The sequence below is a fragment of the Triticum urartu genome, chromosome 5A, assembly GCF_056163025.1.
Source record: "Triticum urartu cultivar PI428250 chromosome 5A, HENAU_Tu73, whole genome shotgun sequence".
NCBI lineage: Eukaryota > Viridiplantae > Streptophyta > Magnoliopsida > Poales > Poaceae > Triticum > Triticum urartu.
The window spans coordinates 133,288,028-133,296,324 of NC_141877.1; positions in this window are offsets into that span (position 1 = coordinate 133,288,028).

The following is an 8,297-nucleotide window of genomic DNA, read 5'->3' on the forward strand; positions in this document are numbered from 1 at the left end:
AGAGGAAGTCCTTAGGAATTCCTGTCCATCCATTTGGCAAAAGAGAAAAAGCCAAACAATCAAGGCAACAAATGGATGTCCTCGAATGAGTAAAATATGCAACCAACATGCTCACACAATAAGATGGCAAATGAAATATGTGGCAAAGCATGCACAAATACTCTAGCATCTATCAAGCAATTTGGCGATGACAATGTCATTTATATATGAGCATATTGACTGAGGAGTCAAATGAGAACATTTGATCGTAGGTCATACTCATCGTTTAAGCACAAGTGGGGTTACCACTTTTACATAATGCATTGTTGTGTTCACATCATTAGAGTTGCTTTAGCTCAATTGATTAGAGTAAAGCTCCCCCTAGATGTGATATCCCCCCTATGAGGGATGAACTAACCTTGGGTTTTGTCGATGATGACTTCATGTAGGTGTTGAAGATGTCGGTGCTCAAAGTTGATGTAGATCATTCAGAGCAATCCTTTGGAGTGAGTTGCACTTTCAATAGCTACACGGGTTAGTCCCACAAGGAACAAACACGGATATCCATAGACATGTAGTGATATTCACATGAGATGATGTCCATGAATGCATTAGGTTACCTTGTCCCTTGTCTTACCAACAAGAGGGTTTGTGACTCCTTGAACTAGTGCAAGATATGGAAGTTGTTTGCACTTGTCCTGGCCAAAATGATATGAGTGAAGTATGTTGGCGGAGTCACCCTCAAGAACTCTCTAGCTCTTCTTCTTCGGTATCCACACCATCTTGATGGGAATCCTTAGAGTTGTAGTCGTACTTGATGAAGTAGAACTTGATGTAGTCTTGGGAACCCACTTGACCAATGCCTTAGGGGCTTCTTCAAATGCATCAATCTCCTCTTGAAGCTTGTCCTTGCCCTTTAGATTGTGGTCTTGTGGTGGAAGATCATCTTGAGCTTGTGTTCCTTGGAAAGAAGTAGGATCATACTTCTCTTGTTGAGGAACAAACTTTGTCTTGGGGTATTGATCTTCTTCCCACTCAACTCCATTGCCATTGAACTTTCGTTCAAAACCAACACCTTGATTCTTCCGGTGTCTTCCTTGCTTGCGTATAATTTCCTCAAATTGCTTACTTCCGGAAAGACTCTTGTAAACACCTTTCTCTATAATTCCCTTCAATAAGTTATTTTCTTGCTGAAGTGTAACTTGGCTAAGAGAATCATTAGTGGAATCAAGAGAACTACTAGAAGCAACAACATTGGTTTTAGCATGATTATTGTTACTACTAGAAGAAGAATCTTTCTTGTTCTTGTTGCTAGATTTAACTTGTGGCATGTAAGTAGACAAGAGTAAATGCTTGGCAATGTAATAAGAACTTTTCTTGCGAAGATCATCATTGATTGCCTTTAAGAACCCATGATCTTGCTCAAGGTTGAGCTTTTCAAAGCGTCGCTTCTCATGAGTCCTTAAAAGTTCTCGATGATATTCCAATGGAGTTTCATGAGCTAACTTGAGAGTGTTTAGTTCTTTAGTTAGACGCTCAATCTCCTTCTTATCATTGTCATTCTTTTATCTTGTTTAGCATGATTAATAGCAAGTTCATCATAGTTCTTCATAACTAGAGTTGTCAACAAGTAAATCATCATCACCTAGCAAATCATCTTCATCACTATTGAAATCATCATACTCGGGGTGTGATACCTTTGGACCTTCAGCCATGAAGCATCTTCCAATTCCTTCATTTCGTGAGTCAAATATGTCATAGGAGTCGTTTGACACAAGTGCTAGACCGACAACACCTTCATCTTGAGTGTATTTGGAGTCGGAGTGGTAACTTCTTTCGGAGTGATTGTCGGAGTCGGAGCCAGATACCCATTCACCAACATGAGCTTGATGTCTTCGTTTTGTGTAGCTCTTTGATGACGTGTCCTTCCTTTCCGAATCCTTGCTTCTCCGAGAGGGTCTTAGCTCATAACGATCATCTCTACTCCTTCTCTCTCTAGGTGGTGATTCTTCTCTCCTACTTCTTCTTTTGGGAGAATCTTCTCTTCTTTTGTAGGGAGCCATACACTCATTGGAGTAGTGTCCGGGTCTTCCACAATTGTAGCAATTACGTTCATGACTTGAAGATCTTTTGTCATTGTAGGACCTTGACTTGGAACTTATTTCCTTGCTTCTACTCTTGTAGAACTTGTTGAAGTTCTTCACCATTAGGCTCAATTCTTCATTGAAGGTTTGTTTCTCACTTGATGATGTGGGAGCATCACATGAGGCTTTGTAAGCACCACTTGACTTGTTGTGGAGCTCTTCCTTATCCTTAAGTGACATCTCATGAGCAACAATTCTTCTAGTGACTTCCATTGGCTTGAGATCTTTGTAATTGGGCATCATTTGGATCAACATGCACACAGTATCATATTTTCCATCCAAGGCTCTTAGGATCTTCTTGCTGAATCTGTCAGTCATCTCTTCACTTCCTAAGCCGGCAATCTCATTTGTGATGAGTGCAAGCATAGAGTACATTTCAGCGACACCTTCACCATCCTTCATTTTGAACTTGTCAAGTTGACTTTGAAGCGCATCCAATTTGGATTCCTTGACGGAGTCGGTACCTTCGTGCATATCAATCAATGTATCCCAAATTTCCTTTGCATTCTCAAGACGGCTGATTTTTTTGAATTCTTCGGGGCATAATCTGTTGAAGAGAATATCACAAACTTGAGCATTGTATTGCAGCATCTTCAACTCTTCCGCAGTAGCTTCACGGTCTAGTTCTCTCCCATCAAAGAATTCACCTTGCAAGCCAATACACACAATAGCCCAAATGGCGGGGTTATGTCCAAGAATATGCATTTTCATATTATGCTTCCAACTAGCAAAATTAGTACCATTAAATTAAGGACCTCTACACTGGTAATTTCTCTCTAGACGCCATACACTCCTAGGTTGTGAAACCAAGGCTATGATCACCAAAATCTATGGAAATCAAAGCAAATGGAGATCAAAGCTGTGATACCACTTGTAGGATCGAAAGTATGTCTAGAGGGGGGTGATTAGACTACTTGACCAAATAAAAATCTATCCTTTTCCCAATTTTAAGTCTTAGAAGATTTTAACAACTCAACACAAGTCAAGTAATTAACCTACACATGCAATTCTAAGAGTATAGCAGCGGAATGTAAAACAATTGCATATGAAGGTAAAGGGAGGAGTTTGAGGGAGCAAACACAATATAGACACGGAGATTTTTGGTGTGGTTCCGATAGGTGGTTCTATCATACATCCACGTTGATGGAGACTTCAACCCACGGAGGGTAACAGTTGCGTGAGTACGCGGAGGTCTCCACCCACGAAGGGTCCACGAAGAAGCAACCTTGTCTATCCCACCATGGCCATCGCCCATGAAGGACTTGCCTCACTAGGGTAGATATTCACGAAGTAGGCGATCTCCTTGCCCGTACAAACTCCTTCGTTCAACTCCACAGTCTTGACGGAGGCTCCCAAGTGACAACTAACCAATATAGGAGACACCACTCTCCAAAAGGTAATATATGGTGTGTTGATGATGAACTCCTTGCTCTTGTGCTTCAAATGATAGTCTCCCCAACACTCAGCTCTCTCTCATAGGATTGGATTTGGTGGAAAGAGGGTTTGAGTGGAAAGCAACTTGGGAAGGCTAGAGATCAATATTTACGTGGCTAGAATGGAATATCTTGACCTCAACACAAGTCTAGGTGGTTCTCTCTCAGAAAATGTCAGTTGGAAGTGTAGGCATGTTCTGATGGCTCTCTCCATGAATGAAGAGTGGGTGGAGGGGTATATATAGCCTCCACACAAAATCTAACCGCTACACACAAATCACCGAACTCGGTGGGACCAAATCATGAAAATTGGTCAGAACGATTTAGTTGAAAATGTGAACGTTAGGATTTTTGGTGGGACCGACATGTCAACTCGGTGGAACCGATTCCATTAGGGTTAGGGCATAACGTAATCTCGGTGAGACCGATTACACAAACTCAGTGGGACCGACTTTGGTAATAGGAAAACAGAGAGTTGGTCAGGAAAACTCGGTGGGACCGATTCGCTCATCTCAGTTAGACCGAAATGTTACGAAGGGGAAATAGAGAGTTTGCATTGCAATCTCGGTGGGACTGATCGCTCATCTCGGTTAGACCAGAATGTTACGAAGGGGAAACAGAGAGTTTGCAATCCCATCTCGGTGAGACTGAGATCCCTATTGGTGAGACCGAAATGACTAGGGTTTGTGGCAGTGGCTATGTCAATTGAACTCGGTGGCGCCGGGTAGGAAAACTTCGGTGGGGCCGAGTTTGACTTTTGGTTTGGGACATATGTGGATATGAGAAAGTAGTTGAGGGTTTTGGAGCATATCACAAAGCATTTTGAGAAAGTAACTCATTAAGCAACACCTCATCCCCTTTTAATAGTATTGGCTTTTCCTATGGACTCAATGTGATCTTGGATCACTAAAAGTAAAATGTAGAGTCTTGAGCTTGAGCCAACATGTGTTCTTAGTATTTTGAGGGGTCCACATTCTATTCCATGCCATGCCAAACATTGAGATTTCCTGAAATATTTATCTTGAAATAGCATTAGCTCAATGGACTATATGTTGTTAGGAATTACCTAGACTACCCTGGGATAGTTGCACTTTAAGGTTGTTCGACAACAATAGCCTCGTGGCGAGCTATAGACTAGTCTTTTTTTCACACGCATTACATCGACACATATCATCTCTCTCCCTCTTTCCCACGCACACACCTATCTCTCGGGACTTCTTGCACACACCATCTCTAGCTCCCTAGGTCGATGCCACCCACATACACTTGTACTCTGAGTTTAGTACATTATAGAGGAAGAGAAGAGGTGCACGCACGCACTCGTCCTCTCTCACACACACATCTGTAGCTACGAATTGTAGTGCTCTCCACCATCTGATTGGCTCTATCATAGGTTTCACGTTGCTCCTTGGCCTTGAGATTGAGAAGTTTAAAGCATGGAGGCTAAGATGGAGGCGCAAGGTTTTGGTTAATTTGCGGGCCACATACGACACCAACACGACACGAGTCTGCCTGGTGCACCTGCAGTTGGGTGAGTTGTCCAAGTATAGACACAACTAGGCCCTCCTTGGTATCGGCGCCTCGAATTAGACTAGTCACACTGTGGAGTAACTTAGAGTAGTAACATGCACATGTTACTAGTCTATGTTACTACCTCCACAGTGGGTAGTAACATATGTGTTGCGTCATGCATCACTCCATTTATTAGGTTGTAGACTCATCTTTTTTATATGTGTGATGTTACAGTAACTAGCTATGTTACCACATGCCTCTCTTTCTTCATTAATTACATGCCACATCATCTATTTTGTCTAGATAAGTGCGATGTTATCAACTATGTTACTCCCACTATGACCAGCCTTATGCGTAGAGAAATTAGGATCAGAGGGAGTACTACTAGTAGTAGTACTACTTTGATGTGTTGCGTCAACTCGCACAAGTATGCAACACTTCTTGAACAAACAAGCATATAAGATGTTATACTTACTTATTATAAGCTATTATACTTCTTACACAAAGGATCTTTATATCCAACAGACACACAATATCCATTCGATTGTTGAAAATTACTTTAACTGCTGATCTGATGTCAAAGTAATTGCTGCATCACCACCAAAGCCCACCATCTCTTAAGCTAAAGTAGACCGAGCTAACCCCTATATTAGCATATTACTAAGATATACAGAAGGCACTGTAGAATCATTTAGGACGTGAGCTTGTCAACCTGAATGTGGAGGGACACCAGCTTAACCCCAGCCAGTAGCTTGGGCGGAACTATGAAGAAGGTTAGCTCGTGCACATCGACGTCGCCGGGATCCTTGCTGCTTGTCACCTCCATTTCCACCTAATGGCGTCGGTCCTTCCTTTGGGCTCCCCCGGCGGGCCGTTCGCCCACAGCTTGGCCACGTAGTGCAGTAGTGGGGACGACCCCGCTCTGATGTAGATGATCGACACAGTGATAGGCGCGCCAATGTCGAGCACACCACCGACCAAGAAAAACGAGTGGCCGTCCTCCTCCGCGAATAGCAAGAGCCGTGGCTCCGACAGTGGCACTTACAGCTGGAGCACCTTGCCGTACTGGATCCTGTGCACGGGCATGTGATGCACGACGCTGATGTGGTGAGAGCGCGCCGGCGGTGGGGCTTCGTAGCCGAAGAGAGGCACGGGCATTTGCAAGGCACGAGCGGACACACGCTCTGGTGATCGGCGAGCTTGTGGTAATTGACGTAGAGCCCACAGCCTTCGTGTGGGCACTCCACCCTCACCGAGGAGAGGATGGTGTCCACCGCCGTGTTCCGCACGTCGAAGCCACCGCCATGCTCGCGCTTCTGGCACTGCCGCAGGCTCCAGGGGCGCTCAACGCGGCAGTCTGCATAGGCCAGGTGCCCTCCCTTGCACTGCACAAATCAATCGAACAACACATCAATCAAGAAACCTGCACCTTGCTCGATCAGCCGAATGGACGAGGTGTATTCGAACCTCATATACTGGAGGCTACAAGGGGCGGAGGCACAAGGGGCAGTGGAGCAAGGTGAGGTCCATCGAGACCATAGAGAGCTCCATCGTCGGGTCCTGTTCCGTCTGCATGATCTCGTCCTCCGCGTGCACAACCATTGTGACGCCCTCGATTCAACCGTACACTAATCATACATGCAAATGTGTACGATCAAGATCAAGGACTCAAGGGGAGATATCACAACACAACTCTAGACACAAATTAAAATAATACAAGCTTTATATTACAAGCCAGGGGCCTCGAGGGCTCGAATACATAAGCTCAAATACACAAGAGTCAGCGGAAGCAACAATATCTGAGTACAGACATAAGTTAAACAAGTTTTGCCTTAAGAAGGCTAGCACAAAAGCAACATTGATCGAAAAGGCAAGGCCTCCTGCCTGGGAGCCTCCTAACTACTCCAAGTCGTCAGCGGCTGTCACGTAGTAGTAGGCACCCTCGGGGTAGCAGTAGTCATCAGTGGAGTTGTCTGGCTCCTGGGATCCGTCATCTGGTCGCAACAATCGGGTATGGTGAAAAAGAGGTAGCAAAGCAGCCGTGAGTACTCATCCAAAGTACTCGCAAGACTTACATCAGATCTAAACCAAGTATGCATCTGTATCAAAGGAAAAGGGCTATATCTGTGGACTAAACTGCAGAATGCCAGAAAGAAGGGGAAAGGCTAGCCTATCGAAGACTAACATCTTCAAGCATCTTCAAGCATCTTGCAGCATATAAAAGAGTACAGACCAACATAATGTAGAGTAGTAGAGTTATCAACCTCAGCTAGAGATCCTTTCTTGAATCCCTGCAGGAAAGCAATCCCAGAGCCATACTATCCATTCATCATAATCATGTCTCATAACCATTTCTCATCTCAAGTATCCAGTTCTAGTTGTATCGATCGGGATACAACTCCAAGTGTCCGTTACCATAGGACAAGCTATCGATAGATGTTTTCTTCCCTGCAGGGGTGCACCAACTTACCCACCACGCTCGATTAACTCCGGCCGGACACACTTTCCTGGGTCATGCCCGGCCTCGGCCAAACAATACGCCGCAGCCCGACCTAGTCTTAATAGAGAGGCCAGCACGCCGAACTAAACCTATGCCCCAGGGTTCATGGGCCATCGCCCCGGGAACTCCTGCATGTTGCGTTGGCGGCCGATGAGGAGACCTAGCTACCTCCTTCAAAAAGGCAGGTGCTTACGCAATCCAACCCGGCGCGCGCCGCTCAGTCGCTGATGTCTATTAAGCTTCGGTTGATGTATACAATGCAGAACGCCCATACTATGCCCACGTGATGGTTAGTGCTATCAGGCCAGAGGCCCCTCGGATCAAATATCCAAATCGTAGTGGATTAGTAACACGCGGTAACGAGCAGAGACTCACGATCGATGTGACCCCGTCGCCCCATCTCGAGTACTTGCAGCAAGGGCTAAGAATGCCCGGCCACGCCTCGTAAGTATCTCGCGGGCACCTTCCAGGTCAACCCGACTCCACATCACTCGCTATTAAGCTTGTGCGGGTACCACTCAGGGCCAACCCGTCTTTAGTAACATGGCTCAGTGCAAAGTCATAGTAACCATAGTAATTGTGTGTCTAACACCAAGGGGAAAACCCGAGGAATCACCCCTGGTGAATTCCACTCGATGTTATCATCCAGGTGAATGTAAGAGGATCCACCCTCGAGGATAACATTTGATGAGTTGCACGACAGAGCCATAACGGAAGTGGTTGAGGAGG